At 36.8% G+C, this 16376-nt stretch overlaps 1 long non-coding RNA gene across 1 annotated transcript in view; it reads left to right on the top strand.

Annotated features, from left to right (window-relative positions):
• LOC131511458 (uncharacterized) overlaps positions 1–14531 on the top strand; it is a 49408-nt gene extending 34877 nt beyond the window's left edge. Inside the window, exon 3 of the long non-coding RNA XR_009261537.1 lies at positions 14088–14531. This is a non-coding gene — a long non-coding RNA (uncharacterized LOC131511458). The remainder of the gene's footprint in view (positions 1–14087) is intronic.
• Positions 14532–16376: the final 1845 nt, after the last annotated feature.

The following is a 16376-nucleotide window of genomic DNA, read 5'->3' as shown; positions in this document are numbered from 1 at the left end:
GGTGACCCATTATTCTTTCTAGTACAGTCCACTTTTTAGTCCCCTAAAATTTACATCTGTCCCCCACATAAATTTCACTCAGAGGACCCAAAGTCCTCAACAGTCTAACTCATTAGACTACCAACTAAATGTCCCAAATTTTATTTAAGTCTCATCAGTTCAAAAGTTCCAAATGTCATCATCTGAATGATGTAAATAAGGAATGGGTGAGGTTCTGGGTTTAATCTATCCTGGAGTACAATTCCTTTGCATCTGTGGATCTGTGAAAGTAAAGAAACACATTATCTGCTCCTGAAATACAATGGTAGGACAGGCATAGGATAATAGTTGAAGACAGGAGAAATTTAAAATAAGGAGAAAATTGGGGTGCTGAGTGGCTCAGTCAGTTAAGCATCTGACTCTTGATCTCAGCTCAGGTCATGATCTCACGGTTCATGAGATTGAATCCCATGTGGAGCTCTGTGCTGACAGTGCAAAGTCTGCTTGGGATTCTCTCTCTCTCCCTCTCTCTCTGCTCTTCTCCTGCTCAGGCTCTGTCTCTCTCTCGAAAATAAATAACATTAAAATTTTTTTAAAAAAGTAGTTACAAACAGAGAGGGAGGGAGGCAAACCATAAGAGACTCTTAAATACAGAGAACAAACTGAGGGTTGATGGGAGGTGGGTGAGAGGGGAAAGTGGATGATGGGCATTGAGGAGCGCATTGTTGGGATGAGCACTGGGTGTTGTATGTAAGCCAATTTGACAATAAAATATATTAAAAAATAAAAATATAATTTTTTTGGAAAGTTTATGTATTTACTTCTGAGAGAGACCATACATGTATGCAAGCAGGGGAGGGACAGAGATAGAGGGAGAGAGAGAATCCCAAGCAGGCTCTGGGCAATCAGTGCAGAGCCTGACACAGGGCTCGATCTCACAAACCATGAGATCATGACCTGGGTCAAAATCAAGATTGGATTTTTAACAGACTGAGCAGGCACCCCTCAAGTTATCTTAATACAATTAGATATCCAAATATAGGAATTTTAGGCATACCTAACATTTCTTACGGTGTTTTCTTATGGTAGCCACTCAATTCCATTTGTGAATGATATTGCAAAACATGACAGAAGAATGGTTTAAGGAGGGAAGTTTCCTTTATGAAGTAAAATTTTTAGAAAGTCAGAATACTTTACTAACATCAAGACGCTATGCATGTTTTAAATAATAACTTGTCATTACTTTCAAATTTATAAGTGTGGCTGTAAGTAAAATATAAAGTATACATAAAATATTTTAGCTTATAAATCCTTTTATTTTTTTTTTTTTTTAATTTTTTTTTCAATGCTTTTTTATTTATTTTTGGGACAGAGAGAGACAGAGCATGAACGGGGGAGGGGCAGAGAGAGAGGGAGACACAGAATCGGAAACAGGCTCCAGGCTCCGAGCCATCAGCCCAGAGCCTGACGCGGGGCTCGAACTCATGGACCGCGAGATCGTGACCTGGCTGAAGTCGGACACTTAACCGACTGCGCCACCCAGGCGCCCCATAAATCCTTTTAAAACATATCATCTCATTTGATCTTTATACATTCACACAAATACTCTTACACAGAAGAGGAAAATGGAGTCACATGTAGATTTCAGTTGTATTTGCTGATGTGTGCACTGTCAAGAAAGATGTTAGGAGCAAAACAAAAACATAAATCCAAGACAAAGGATTCTAAAAACCTATGTTTTTCCCACTCTTCTGCATGTACTCCTTTCATGTAGATTTTAGAATAAATTGGTACCATTTGTGCCATTACATTGAGTTCTTGAGAAATGGGGATGGTACAGGAAGGAATAATTAATTTTAGAGACTTCACTTTTGGTTTAATCAGTGAAAATATGGTAATGTTGTATTTGTCGTAGAAAGCAATTATTTTCATGAGAAAGGAGGTCACATCATGAAGAGTTGAGTTAACTCACTGTAGCAAAAGAGCATTGACTAATTTCATTTTTCTAAACGTTCAATACACTTTGATTATTACTATAATGCCTTAGATTGAGTGTTTTTTGAAGTTGTTATCAAAGCACATTATTAATTGTAGGCTGTGCTACAATTAGTAGCAATTTAGTATACAATGTATACTAAAGGTAGTCCCAAAAGTTAGAAAGAAGTCATAGTATTGAAAAGTAAATTATGGAAAATAGGTAATTAAATGGGTGAATGAGCAATCTTGGTTCAGGGGCTCATTACTATTTGAGAAATAGCAAAGGAAAAAGTTTGACATTCCAACATACCAATTAGAATACGTATCATGAAATATTGAAAACTAGAAATCAGAGGAGAAATAATTGATAATGCTCATTCAAATACTTAACAGAGGTTTAGAGAAACTCCAAATTTCTGCTTTCTTTTTCTTTTAGCAGAAGAGTCCAGCTAATGAGGATAAATATATATTAGGGCCCCATTATTTGATCCTGTGATTGATTGTAACCATGTGAGTTATTAAACTCATGGACGCAAAGCCAACCCCTTGCAATTTTACTTCTTCTAAATAAATACATTTGCATTAACTTCCATAAAATCATCTCTCATTAATTTTTCTTTTTTTCTGAATCAACTTACTGCCTACAAGCAACAGAAATTGTCTCTGGTTAACTTCTGCAGCAAAGTTCTTTCTTAGAATCACATGAAGAAGTGCACAGAATTGGTATGAGGGTGGGGAACCAGATTCATAAAATGGTCAGGAATCAAAAGAATCTAGGTCAGACCCTTGTTTTATATTGTTGTACAAGGACCTTTTCCACAAGATTTTCAATGCTGGCAGCACTGGCATTATGAATAAGTTCTTGCTCATAGTGTCTTGTTCCCTGTTTCAGAGTCAAAGTTCTAGGTAGGAACATCGAATTGGCCAAGCCTATCAGGAGGTGAGGAAAGTAAATAGATTTCCAGTGTGGGTAACACTCTAGATCTGGATATTGAACCTGAAGCCTAGCTTGAAGACATTCTTTCCTCCAAATGCTGCTATATGTAAACATGTTAAGCAGTTTATCACTGTCTTCATTAACTATTGATTTAAAACCACAACAGCAACAACTGAGCAGAACAAGGTCAAGTATAAAGTCCTGGGACTTGTCCTTTAAAGTCACTATCAGATGATATCATGAAAGGCTCTGATGGATGCGTTTTGGAAATACAGATCTGTAATATTTTGTGTAGGTGTTCTAAGCTGTTGGAAAGGTGTCAATATTCTTACAGGGCTTTAAAATATAGACATTCATTTCTTTCTATAGAGAACAGAAAACCTCCCTCAGTATCTGCATGATTTATGTGGTGAGAGAAATGGTTTGGTTTTAGGTCTTTTACTCTTCAAATGTATCCATTTATCTGAGTGGTTGAGGTCTTAGGATATCGCCACATACCATCCCAAGCTATGCAGTGTACAATTTATAATAGTACATATTATATACATTATGGCATGCAATACTGTACCTGTATTATGTGGTTAGGGGAAGGGCTGTCTTTTCATCAAATTAATATTTCTTTGGTCCTCAACCTCCTTGAGAGCTTCTTGGGTGAAATCCGAAACTGGCTCCTGTACCCAGAAGGCAGAAAGAGACCAAAGAAAGAGGCAAGGCCATCCCAGATCACTAGATGGCAGGTTTAATAAGCAATAGAACTTACACTTGAGACTTATCTTGGGGGGCTGTAAGACAAGTAGATTTCTACACCTGCCTGTGAGAATCTTAAATATTTTTATAGAGGCCTTAACTGGGTTCAGTCACATATTCCGTCTAGGACTTCTTGTCGCTACGTCCTGTGTCCTTGGGGCAGCCTCTGAAGGGTGGGGAAGGCAAGTGGAATGCACATTCCAAGGACAGGGGAAGGGGTTCAGCTCATGGGTCAACTGGAGGTCGCATCCTCTCAATGACTTCTTCTAACATTTTATGAAACCCCCAGAGTACTGAGGATTTTTCCCTTAATTTAGGGCCAGGCAGATACTGTAAATTAAACAGAATTAAATACATATGATTATTCTTCACCTCTAAAAAGAAATACTTTCATTTTCATTCTGTTTTATTTTATTTCTATTTATTTACTTTAAAATGTTTATTTATTTTGAGAGAGAGAGGGAGTGCATGCATACTAGCAGAGGGAGGGGCAGAGAGAGGACAAAGAGAATCCAAAGTAGTTTCCATGCTATGAGCATGGAGCCCAACTCAGACTCAACCCCTCGACTGTGAGATCATGACCAAGCAAAAATCAAGAGTTGGACACTCAACCAACTGAGGCACCCAGGTGTCCCAAGAAATGGTCTCATTTTTAAAATCTGTTTTATCTTGTTTTTGATAAAGATGTAGATGTCTACAAAGAAATATTTCTTTATTCTTTAAAACTACAGGTATAGTGATAAACATCCAGTGACGCTCATGTTCAGAAGTGGAGAATATTAGAGAGTGGTAGGGACTGTGTTAAACAGAAGGCCGCATTCCTTTCTTGTTGGAAAGCCATCATAGATATCTAGCCAATTATCACGCAGGCACGTAAGCCCAGTGTTGCCAGGTATTTTCAATTTTTTTCAACAGAAGCCAGAAATCTGGATTTTTATGTGAAATTTCCCAGTTTTAAATGTTGGTAACATTTTTTTTTAAAAAAAGAAAGAAACAGTTTAGGAGCCAAATAAAACATATCTGTGAGCCAGGTTCAGCTTGCAAGTTGCCAGTTTGCAACCTCTTCTAGAAATGTAGAGCTGGAGCCTAACTACAATAGCGATCTGCCCAGTAATTGTTGTTCCCTGGGGACTTGTGGCTCTTAATAGAAACTGAACCTTGATATACCTATCTTGGCAGTCTGCCCACTTCTATCCAAATTCCGATGGTGGCAAGCCAATGTACTTCCTCAGGGGCTCTCACCACATTGACTTTAACCATTAACTTTCCTACCAGACCATGAATTTCTTAAGAGAAGAAAGTCTTTGTTCATGAGCAAATTGTATAGTGGCTGAGGTATGTTAATTACCATGAACAAGCCTCACATTATCAATGGTTCTTCTATAGTAGCATTTCCAACATTTCTTTCCCTTTGCTCTAAGAGACGACCTTCCTGAAACACTGACTTACTTTTTTTTTTTAATGTAAAGAATGAAAGATAATTATTGATCTTTTGGTTAAGCAGTCTTTCTCATTAACTCAGAGGAAGAATTAATTCTTTACTGTTAAAGGCATAGAGTTGATATGATGTTTCAGGATCAGTAAATAGTTACTGAGTATATACTGTATGCCCCAAAGTTTCAGATGCAGAAGTAGCATGCCCACTGTGAGGAACAAATGCCTGCCCCCAAACCCCCATGAATAAAGGAAAAAGTGCCTGTCAAAATTGTCACAGAAGTGTCCACATAAAGGTCTTAGGTCCAGATCTTGGGTAAGAGTGGCATGGGCACCCCATGTAAAGGATTTTTGTGTTTTGGGTCCAAGGCTAAGCTGTGCTCCACTGGGTCCCCTCTGAGGGTTCTCAGAGACAGGACTCAATGTGCACCCATAATTCCCATTCCCCAGATCTCCCCACTCCTGACACTTCTGTAAATCCCAATGTGGACCTTGGACCACACACGTATTTTAAAATAAAATTGAAAGAAGAAATTAATAAATGCCAAAAGTTAGTTGTGCAAGATAGGTGTTTGGGTGCTCACATCTGGAATTATAATTTTAGACCAGTTTCCTTTCACGAACTCAATTCTTAAGTTAATGTAATAATAATAACTATGTTTATAGAGTGGAGACTTTATGTGTTAGCTATTATTCATGTGCTACTTTGTTAAAGCCTCACCAAAGATGGTCAAGGGATGATTATACATGCTGTATGCTTTACATCTGTTACCTTTTTATTATTCACTAAAAAAATTAAGAAGAAATACATTATTATTACACTTAACATTAGAGGAAAATGAACTTTAAAGAGGCTTAAATGTTTTGCTTAAATTTATATTGTTGGTTAAGTAACCAAGCTTGGATTTGAACCCTAACCCATGAAATGTCACAAGTTTTCTATTACACTTACAAAGTCTCTTTTATTGGGGTCTAAAACAGTTTTACCCCGTGGTTTCTTTACTAGTCTCTTCTTTACTAGACTTTACTAGTCTCCCAATTGTCTCATGCCTTATGTATAAATTAGGAAAAATTTTGGCCACAAAAAACATACAGTCTAACAGTGGATTAAGCATATATTGTAATTTGGTTTTGTCAGAAGCAAACTGGGGAAAGAGGTTAGCATCAGAACTTTTTAGAGGAAATATTTTCAGAAATATCATCCTAGGGGATGTGAAGGAAGCAAGACTCTGGAAGGATAGTTGGGCTAAGGTTTCTTTATAACAAGACCCCAGCCATGCTAAGGTGAGTGCCAAAGATAAGATGGCTCTTAGAGATGGTTATCTTGTGTTGAGGTGTTTGCACCGCACATCAACCAGTCATTGAATATGAGTCCCCCCAGAAAAGGATATATCATCAGGTCAGGAGGCATTCTTTAGCTGAAACAATTCTGGAAAAGGTATTGACAGCAGAGAGATGACAATCCATAACTTTCCTAGTGGCTGAGAGATTAAATCCTTTAATCCTGAAGGGGCGGTGTATGTGTGTGTGGGGGCGGGGGGAGCGGTAATCTAGGCAGCCCATCAGCATATTTGCCACAAATGAACATTGTGATTTTTCTCTCATATGAGAAGACTAGGCATCTATGGTTGTTGTGGTTTTGGTTCAGCCATTTAATAATGTTAGGACTTCGGCATGCTTCTCTTAGTCTTTTCTTGGTCCTTTTCTCGATCTGTTCCTCTTGGTCTTTCTTCATGATGGCACGATGGCAACTCCAACCCTAGCCTTCAAGATAAGGAAAAGGGAGAAGTGGATGGTACCAATGGTCATGGTCTCCTTGATCAGAAAACTTAAAGTCCTCCAGCTGACTTCCTTTAATTCTTAGAGTCCAGAATTGGTCAGAGAGCAAAGAAAATTGGCAAACTTAATAGTTCTTTGAAAAACAGAATTATCTTGTTTGACTTAGATTCATTTTCTGAAGCTGGGAATATTGTTGTCTGATGAGGTCTATTAATAAGAGAGAGGATGGGATTAGTGTGCTGTAAACAAAAACCAGTATTTTCCACAGGTCCTTTTATTCTTAATCTGTAACCATATTGATCCTTCAGAAATGTACACTTTATGGCCATACATGGGGCATGTGAACAATTGGGTGAGGAGAAGGATAAGATGAGGCTTGGAAAACAACTAATGCTTTGCTCAACTCAATCCCTTGGGATCTATAGAGTATAAAGAAGATGAAGAATAAAGCGAGGATGGAAAAGATCCCGGGATAATATACTGAAGTTAGGGGAAAATCAACCTTATATGTAGTAAGTACCACAAAGAATGACTGAAGGAATCCAGTTCTATCTAATGAGAACTAGACTGTGCTTTCATTTATATCAATATCTGTTTGCACCATCAAAAACATTTAGCTTCTTATTAGCTGTTTCTCAATGTTTATTGGCATTGATATTGGACAAGAGTACATCTGTGGTAAATTAGCTGAGGAAGGCTTGCAAATGGGGTCATAGAGTCCTAGTAATTCAGGGTTGGAAAGACTTTGGAAATCATTTAATGCAAACTCATCATTTTACACACAGGGAACTGAGATTGAGAAGGGGCAAGTTGCCCAAAATAAATATAGGTATGAACTTTTGAAAAATCCTTTCTTTTTTAAATTTTCCATTAAGCAACAGCTATGGGTTTTGCTGGTCTTGAGCTTCTCTGTGGACAAATTTGAGCAAAATGTGATTGTCACACACACACACACACACACACACACACACAAATTGAAAACGCTTCATTTGTATTCAGGGAAAATAAATGTATTATAGTTTAAGTAATTTATATAAGATTGAAGTCTTATATAAAGAGCCAAAGAAATCAAACGTTAGAAGTACCACCTTTTGACAAAGTAATTATTTAGTTAATAATTGATATAATCACTGAATTCACAGAACAATTAACATGTTTCTGAATCAGCAAAATAAAACAGACATTTAAGCAAACATCTATTTAACTTGGTGATGTCCCAACATCCCAAATCTAAACATAGATTTCAATGACAAAAGTTTGTTTAGTGGGAAAACCTATCCAAAGAGAAACAATTTGTTTCATGTGTAGTGGGGAAATATCCATCTGCTCTTAGGTTAATACAGAAAGCCAAGAGTTTTGTAAAAATTTCCACTGGTTGGTTGTTGCTTGTAATCCAAGGGAAGTGACTTTTTGAAAAAACATTCAGTAGGGGTGGATCAATTACTTTTAAAAGTGCTACTTTGGCAAAAATCTGCATAAGGTTTGGGTAGTTCAATTAGTGAGCAACATTTTTCTGTCACTGGATGTGCTACATTTGGGAGTATAAACAGAGTTTCAGCACAAGTGAATTGGCATAGGTAAATCTTACAATCTAAATAGCAAAGCCACTTATAATAGTGACTATTGTCATATGGACACTTAAGATGTGTGATGCTTTTGGGGCTCTTGGGTAGCTGAGTCGGTTAAGTGTCCACCTCTTGATTTCGGCTCAGGTCATGATCTCACGGGTTCGTGAGATCAAGCCCTGCCTCAGGCTTTGCACTGTCATTGCAGGAGACTGCTTGGGATTCTCTCTCTCCCCATCTCTCTACCCCTCCTCCCTGCTCTCTCTCTCTCTCTGTCTCTCTCTCTTTCAAAATAAATAAATTAATTAAATAAAAGATGTGTGATGCTTTTTAAGATTTATTTTTAGCTTACATCAATTAGCAAACCATCCAAATTATTACTTTCCATCTCCATTCCATTCATCATTTCAAAAATATGTATTTTTTAAAGTTCTTTATTTATTTTGAGAGAGACAGAGAGTGTGAAAGCTGGAGGGGCAGAGGGAGAGAGAGAGAAAATCCCAAGTAGCCTCCATGCTCAGTGCTGAGCCCAAGGCAGGGCTCGATCTCACAACTGTGAGATCATGACCAGAGCCAAAATCAAGAGTCCAGTGTTTAACTTATAATAATAGAGTTGGGTTAGATGAGTGATAAGTATTAAGAAGGGCACTTGTGATGAGTACTGGGTATTGTATCTAAATGATGAATCACTGAATTCTATTTCTGAAACCAATATTGTACTGTATATTAACTAACTAAAAAAAAAGTCAGATGCTTAATAGTCTGAGCCACCCAGGCACTCTCTTTTTTTAAGTTTAAAAAATATGTATTAATTCTGATTGAGGTTTACATCATAGAAATTTATGTCTAAGGTGGGACTTTGAAGAGATTGTTAGTTAAACTTCCTCATTTTACAAACAAGGAACCAAGGACAGATAGAGTAAATGACTTTGCCACGATCATAGAACTAGTTAGTGACAAGTTTCCAGATTCTTTCATTATCTTGTGTTAGTCTGTGAAGAAAGACTGGAGACTCCCTTAGTCTCTAGATCTTAGTGTATAAAATTATAGGGCGCCTGGGTGGCTCAGTTGGTTAAGCGGCTGACTTCGGCTCAGGTCACGATCTCGCGGTCCATGAGTTCGAGCCCGCGTCGGGCTCTGTGCTGACTGCTCAGAGCCTGGAGCCTGTTTCAGATTCTGTGTCTCCCTCTCTCTCTGACCCTCCCCCATTCATGCTCTGTCTCTCTCTGTCTCAAAAATAAATAAACGTTAAAAAAAATTAAAAAAAATAAAATTAGACTATTCATTGAACCAATATAGTTTTTATTTTAATTTTTCGGAACAGGATAGGGTAGGAGGGACAGATTAAGGGACAGTTGTTAAGAATTGACATATAAAAGGGAAAAAAATGCTGTGAAGTACAGGGGTTTAGTGTACTTACCAGAAGGGCAAATATCATATTTCAATAGACCTTAAGGAGTGAATTACATGAAACACACTTCAATAGTTGAAGTTTGTGTAGCCTATTTTGAATGAAGAAGGCATTTCAGTATATGTGTACTCCATATCGTATATATCTAATATCTTCAGGGGGAGAAAGACTACGGTAGTAATCTGAATAGGACAGATTTTGTTTACAACCTCTAGCACTTAGAAACAAAATATAATTCAGTGATATGCAAAGATTTCTTGTGACTTCTGAGAGAAAATGATGTATTGATATATTTATAATCAATGCATTCTATCACATATAGTTGGATTATATTTTAATATTCTGCTCTTAGTAATTCCAATTTCACTTCTAAATGCACTTAGAGGTGAATTAATCATAATAGAAATTAACCATTCATTCAAATAAACATGTTTCCCCTCTTGTAATTTGCAACTAGAATTCATTTTTAATCATAAAGTCATTGTGGAAATCTTCTATATCTTTAAATTAGGACTTTAAATACAGGATATTAGTGATATTTGTGGCTGATTAATCATTGTTTTATGGTGAAGTATAATGTAGACTTGCTCTAACCAAATGTGACAGGTAAGAAACATTAGCAACAAAATTATTTTAAATATAATATCTCATGATATTTATTAAGTATGGAGTCTATTAAACTGATAGGTAGAACTCTGTGAAATTATTGGTTACAAAAAATAACTCTTCGAATCATAAAAGAACTAGAAAGTTACATTTATTATAATTTTCTTGTCCCTTTCCTTCTTTGCAAATTAGACAAAGCTTAGCATGATTCATTTTTCTTCCGAGATAAAAGTTTAAATCAATAATCTTCCAATTGTTGTAAATAATAACAATTCTAAAAAAAATGCCTTCAAATGTTAAATAAAACTGAGGCTCCAGAGCTGAATATGTCAATGTCAGGAAGAAGGACTGTTAGGATCAGTCATGAATTTCTGGCTAGAAAACAAATAATGTTGCTGTATATAAGTAACTATCATTTGTTTTTTAGTGCAAACCTAGAAATATACATTCTTAACAGTTATAATTTTTTCTTGTTTCATTACAAAACAACTAGATCAAAACATTAAAAAAAAAAAAAGAACAGAGACAAACCAAGAAACAGACTCTTTTTTTGAGACAGAGAGAGAGAGAGGGAGAGAGTTGGGGGAAGGGCACAGGGAGAGGGAGAGAGAGAATCCCAAGCAGGCTCCATGCCTAATGCGGACCTGAGCCAAAATCAAGTTAGTTGCTTAACTGACTGAGCCAACACAGCACCCCCTAAAACAGATTCTTAACTATGTAGAACAAGCTGATGGTTACCAGAGGTAACCTACCAGAGGGTAGGTGAGTTGGGGGGAATGGGTGAAATAGGTGATGGGAATTAAGGGGTGTACTTGTCGTGATGAACACTGGATGTTGTATGAAAGTGTTGAATCATTGTATTGTACACCTGAAACTAACATTACACTGTATGTTAACTAACTGGGGAATTTAAAGAAAACTTAAAACAAAACAAAACACTCCAGTGCCATTCTATGCTGTTTTTCTATTAAATCCCTTCCAGGGTTGTGCCTTCTATCGTAACATGAAGGATCACAATGGAGAGTGGGTTTTTTGTTTTTTTTTTTATCTCTTACGTTTGTTTAAGATTGGTCTCCACTATCAGTAGAATAAGATACAGCTATCTGGCCCCCATCCTTGACACCAAAATAAATCCTTTTATGTTAAAATAGTTACAAGTTAATTCTCCAATATTATAGTTAAAACCTTGATATTATTTTAATCTACGTTTAGTCATGAAAACTGATGTTTCAGAAGACTTGAAGCCAGCTGGACGTGTAAGAGCAGTATGACCATGTAACAAACCCTGTGCCAACATCAAAGCCAGCCGAGATGTTGGATATTGCCGCTTGGAAAATAGCTTACAAGTTCTCTCTCTATACCACTCAAAGAAAGGTAGAGCAATAAAAAAATTTGACAATAACATAAAGATTGAATGAGTGAACCCCTTAATGTAATAATTTACATGCCTGAAATAATTTAATTTTTTCTAGACTTATTTATTTTTGATAGATAGAGAGAGACAGAGCACAAGTGGGGTAGGGGCAGAGAGAGAAGGAGACACAGAATCCGAAGCAGGCTCCAGGCTCCGAGCTGTCAGCACAGAGCCCCACGCGGGGCTGGAACTCACAAACCATGAGATAATGACCTGAGCCCTGGTGGGTTGCTTAACCGACTGAGCCACCCAGGCGCCCCCTGAAAAAATTTATTTAAAAGAACACCTAATGTAAATGCATTTCCACCCAAGGTCTTAAGATGCATTTTTAAAAATTCTGTGTATATGATAAAAACAACTTATGCATACTACACATTTGCACGATTTTTTGGTAATATTTAAGTAAGTTACCAATCTTTAATCTTTCAGTAACTAGTTTGAGAATCACTATATTTGCACTATATCTTTCCTGGAAAGATCAAAGAATTGGAAATGTCCCTGTTCTGTGAAGGTTTAGCTGTGGAATGAAAACTATAAAGAAGCTTATTCCTTATAAATAGGTGATCCGACAATTTCCTATAAAACAACCTAGACTCAAACATAAACATGTTTGGATAATTTATTAAACACCCTGACATATTTGTGCTCTATGCTTTCTACCTTTGTGGTCCTGGTAAAATTCAGATACTATTGGAGGTTGTTGTTGAATGAATATGGCAACATCTGAGTAGCATAGCTACAGCACAACACTAAAATGGAATTAATGAAATATCTTATTTATTAGTAGACATTTATGGTATATTTAGTTTCATGGTTCTTTTTTCCGTTCTCCTCACATCTATACTTGACTCTCCCTTTAAAAAACTCCCAGTTCCATAGAAGATAAGATTAAAAATATAAAGATGAAAAAAATGGAGAAAAATGAATGGAAGAAATATAAATCCAAAGGTGAGCTTTACGCTGTAAAGCAAATAAAAACTTAAAAGTACATAAGGAAAAATAACATTGCCATGCAAATCAGGGCGATGGTTAAGTGGCACCTTCCTCCTGGATGTCGGTGCCGCATTCACTGGGGAAAACTCATGAGTAGCTTATTTATTTCAGAGCGACACAAGGTCTAGCAGGGAAGGCTATCAGTCCTCGGAGAAGAGTCCTGGCCTCATGACTGTGGGGCTGCTGAGCTGCAAGATTTCAGAACTTGACCTCTCCATTAGCCACTTGATAGGACAGAAACTTTGCTCCTGTCGTATCTTGCCAGCCCATTCTCTGGATTAGGATCCATGCCTTTCGGATGATTAAGAATTGAACGCCTTAATCACAGTGTCAAATTTGGTTTATATGAAGGTTTGTGAGACAGCAACTGTTTTTTCTGACAGGCCAAGGGGAAGGGCTCAGTCTTGGATGAATTAAACCTTGCCCATCAGACATGAATAAGCATTATTCCACATGAATATAAAGATCATTAATTATACATGGATATCTCAAATAAATGATCTTGCTGTTTAGTCTCTCTTATCACTTCACTGAATTATTAATGTGGCTGCTTATTAATATCTAGTTTACGTTTCTGGAAGGTACTATGACTCAAATATGAGAAGTTAACTTCCTTCCTTCCTTCCTTCCTTCCCTCTTCTTCCTTCCTTCCTCTTTCTTTCTTTCTTTCTTTCTTTCTTTCTTTCTTTCTTTCTTTCTTTCTTTCTTTCTTTCTCTCTCTCTCTCTCTCTCTCTCTCTCTCTCTCTCTCTCTCTCTCTCTCTTTCTTTCTTTCTTTCTTTCTTTCTTTCTTTCTCCTTTCTCCAGATTATAAAATCAGGAAAAGGTCATTTAAATTAATTTACCTGAAGAGTCCTTGTGTTTAAGAAAATGTTCGACTTGTAGCAAATTTCCTTTAAAATTGAATTCCTTTTAGGGGCGCCTGGGTGGCGCAGTCGGTTAAGCGTCCGACTTCAGCCAGGTCACGATCTCGCGGTCCGTGAGTTCGAGCCCCGCGTCAGGCTCTGGGCTGATGGCTCGGAGCCTGGAGCCTGTTTCCCATTCTGTGTCTCCCTCTCTCTCTGCCCCTCCCCCGTTCATGCTCTGTCTCTCTCTGTCCCAAAAATAAATAAAAAATGTTGAAAAAAAAAAAAAATTTAAAAAAAAAAAAAAAAAAAAGAAATGAATTCCTTTTAAAGGAGACTTATTTGTCTGTATGTACAAGAGTCAGATACTAGCCATTTATCAAATTTTTTCTCTCTTTTAGATGCCCAGTGTGATTCCACTATCCAGCCAGTTGTGGTCACATGACTGAGCTCATCTAATAGAATGTGGACCTACATCCTTGGTTCACAAGAAGCTACTTCCCACCACCAATTCCCTCTCTTTACCCAAGCCTGCTAATCATATGTCAATATTCAGTGTGTTCTCAGGATTTGCAAACTATGTGTTGAAATGATAGTTTCCTTCAACCTAGAGCCCTGAATGATTTTGTGGCACACCCCATCCCCCCACCAACTGCTGATAAAAACTTACACTAGCGAAACTTAAACCGATGTCCAAATAAAAACCCTGTAATTTTGGGTTTATCTGTATGGCAGCTGAATACACCCATTCTAACTTCAGAGGTAGAGGCCCAGAAAAGATATATAGTCTGTAGACCATACTTCAACAAAACATTAAAAATTAAAATATTTAAAAATTATGTATTTAGGGGGACAACTTTCTGGTAGTGAACTGATCATTAAATTTAAAACCATAATGGTATTCTATGCTTTTTTATGTCTTAGGAACTAGGAGTGGTTTTAACATTTTGAAGGGTTGTTTTAAAAACTAAAGAAAAAAATCAAAGGAGAATATGTGATAGAGACTATTATGTGCCTCAGAAAATTTATCTGGTCCTTTACACAAAAAGTTTGCTGACCCTTATATTAAAGTGTAGCAGGGCGAGGGTGGGGGTGCGCGCCTGGGTGGCTCAGTTGGTTGAGCATCTGACTCTTGATTTTGGCACAGGTCATGATCAAGGAATCAAGCCCCTTGTCAGGCTCCACACTGAACCTCTTAAGATTCTCTCTCTCTCTCTCTCTCTCCCTCTCTCTCTGCCTCTCTCCTGCTTGCGTGTGCATGCACTCTCTCTCAAATAAATAAATAGATAAATGGAAAAATAAAATAAAGCGTAGTGGGAGGATTTTAGTGATTTGATTTGGAGGATGTGTGGATCAAAGGGTGTTTGGAGGTACAGATTGAAAGTTGCTTTTGTTATTACAAACATAAGATGTTTGTAATAAGCTTCTCAGATAGCTTGTGGTTATTCATGCTTTGGTTTTACAGGTAGATAATGGATAACTTATTACCTATTCTGTCCAATTTTAGTCAAGAGAAGCAACCGTTTCTCATCATATTCTATTTTTGGAGGGACAGTGGCCAGGTGGCAAATCTAAGTTTGAGTGTAATAAGCAAGTACTAAGATTGATGAATAAGAATTTCAACATTTCTAGAGGTGATGAGATTAAAACAATAGGCATCATAAAGTTAACAAAAAGAGTAGATATTTAATTTATGAAGTAACAGAAAACATGGGAGTTATCAAAGGTGTAGTTTACCATAAAAATTAATTACAAGATTTCTCAATGACCACTCCATGCATTAATAATAATAATGCTTTTATTCAGTATTATGATCAGAAAGCAACAACTTTAACTTTTCCCTTCTACTTCTGAAAGGTTAAAATGGGGTTTACGATAAGCAATTCAATTTGCAGCATGAAGAATATGAATAGTTTCCTTAATAGTTCTGGATAATAAAGTTTAGCTAAATCTGGGAAACATAACACAGCTGGTATTGACTCATCATTTTCCCCCTTGCAAATGCCCTTTGAACTAATGTATTTTTTATTAAACTGAGATATAATTTACTTATTATTAGTTTTTGGTGTACAGCATAATGATATATGTATATATTGCAAATGATTATCATGATAATTTAGTTAACATCCGTCGCCGTCACTTAAGTTTTAGGAACTAAAACTTCAGGGAAAACATTATTACCATAAAAATTTTTTTTTCACAAAAGATTGCCTAATCCCTCTTTCATCAGATTAAAGAGTGTCCATGGCACAGAACCCTAGTACCATTTTTTTAAAAAGACTAAAAACCTCACAGAGCTCTTTCTAAAATAATTCATTTAATATGACGTAGATTTGCAAAATGAACTACATCCTAGTGTTCTAGTTTGCAGAAATTATACTCAAATTTTCAAGTTGACCAACAGAGAAAGAAGGAGAGGGAACAGAAAAGAAAGGAGAGCAGTGGGGGAGAGAAAAAGAGAGAAGGAGAAAGAGAGGCAGGGAGAGAGAGAGAGACAGAGAAACAGAGACAGAGAGATGGAGACATAGAGATAGAGATAGAGAGAGATAGAGATAGAGATACAGATACAGATAGAAATAAGAAATAACAGTTTTACTTTGAAATAAGGAAGAAAACAGATGGTAGATGTGAATGATCCTGGAAAGTCATGGGATCTCACAGCAGAAAGAAAATACTTTAAACATAAGAAT

Source organism: Neofelis nebulosa, chromosome 5 (genome assembly GCF_028018385.1).
Source record: "Neofelis nebulosa isolate mNeoNeb1 chromosome 5, mNeoNeb1.pri, whole genome shotgun sequence".
Classification (NCBI taxonomy): Eukaryota; Metazoa; Chordata; class Mammalia; order Carnivora; family Felidae; genus Neofelis; species Neofelis nebulosa.
This window is presented reverse-complemented; position numbering and strand designations above follow the sequence as displayed.